Here is a 1,830-nt window from a genome sequence, read left to right as displayed (position 1 = left end):
TAAAATTTTATTTACAATATTTGTATTATTTCGTCATTAATGGTTTAATGGGCTCTAATTTTTTAAGTTTCACTTTGTTCAACAATATGCATTTTTAACTTATTAAAGCTTTCTAAATTCTTGTTTTTGGGCAGATAGAGTAACAAAGACTAAATTTCTCAGTCTGCATAAAACAAACAAAAAACTGAGTAAAGTATATGTAGTAATACTTTTCAAGATACTGAACATCAAGCAACGAGTGATACTAAACCCTTAGGCTGGAGAGAAAAATTCAAAATGATGAAAATCCTACAACTGCATTATCTTACAACCTTGATAGAGTTTCCAGGGAGAGGCAATCACAACAAAGACTCTGAGACTGCTAACTTAAAGAGATGAAAAGAATTTAGGAAGACCAAACTGTGAGGGGTCGTAGGACAGAGTCCCAAAGAGAAGGGAGCTGCACAAAGTGAGCACTCTAGACTTCTGCACAAGGTCCTCCTGGAGTATTCCACAGAGGAATTGTGAGTGCATATGTATGAGCAAACTGCCCAAGGCCAGAGAAAGAACCACCCAGAACGATTACAGAGAATAGTACCCAGTACTCACTCAGAGCTGATAGTGTCTTTTCTCACCAGTATCATAATTCATGGATTATAGGGTAGAGTATACAGAAGAGTCTTACCCCAGGAGTGAAAAATTGTGAGAATCCTGAGTTGAGCCCTCAGGATTGTACTTCTTGTGTGGAAGCCAACAATAACTTGCCTATGTTCTGAAAAATTACAGCAATTTGCACTTTAGGATAATCATAAGATGGGATTTGTTTGCCTTGAACACTAGGGGACACAGAAGGGAACAATCTGTCAGATTGGCCTCATTCTGATGCTTGGAGTCTTTTGACAGTAGCCTCAATTAAATGCCATATGAAACACTGAACAGATTGGGTCTCAACCACCATCACTGAGATTAATCAAAGTGGCTGATGGAGATGGCATATGAATGGGAAGGCAAAATAGCATAGAAACTAGAAGTGGATTTATTGGAAGACAGTATTCCATGGGTTTCTTTCATTTCTGTACATTTTTTATAGAAACATTGACAGCTTTTGTTCTAAACTATATGTTCAGGAATGTTTGCATAGCAAATAGCAAACAGCTTCAGCCAGCTGAGACTGTTTACATCTGGGGCAGAGGGAAAACTTATGTCCATGCAATGATAATCAAGATAATGTCTTCCCCCAAGATAAAGGCTGGACAGTTTTGACCACAGCCCCATTATGATGTCAGAGTTTACTTAAACTCGTATTTTTTAGTTGCACCTCGAATCTATTGTGTGTGCAATATCCACTGGACTGGGTGTACAAAATCCACTGCGTGTGCAACATCCAGCAGGGATGCTCCTCATTGTCTCCCTGGGGCTTGCTGGTGAGTTGGGACCACTGTGAACACACAGGTCATGTTGCTTGCTATGCTAACAGTAATAACATCCTTTGTCTCCGACTCGGGAATTGGTCTTTTGCTAACTTGGCAAGCAATTTGTTGATGGTTTCTTATTAATTATCTGGTCTCCACTGTTCCTGATCTTTTGATCTCCATTATTGCTAGCCATTATTCATGTTTTTCCACTTAAGTAATCTCTTTTCTGCTTTGATTCTTTTCAAGATTCTTTATTAGTTTCAGAGATTATCTATGATACTTCTGGATGTGGTTTTATTATTTATTTTGCTTGGAAATCCTGAGATTTTTAAATCTGTGAGTGAAGGATTTTTAATTGAAATTGGGAAATTATCAACCATTTTTTCAAATGTTTCTGTTTTATTCTACTTCTCTTTAAATTTTGAAAATTGAGTTG

Source organism: Propithecus coquereli, unplaced genomic scaffold, assembly GCF_000956105.1.
Source record: "Propithecus coquereli isolate 6110/MARCELLA unplaced genomic scaffold, Pcoq_1.0 Scaffold650, whole genome shotgun sequence".
Lineage (NCBI taxonomy): Eukaryota > Metazoa > Chordata > Mammalia > Primates > Indriidae > Propithecus > Propithecus coquereli.
The sequence above is the reverse complement of the archived record's forward strand: the minus strand, read 5'-3'. Positions refer to the sequence as shown.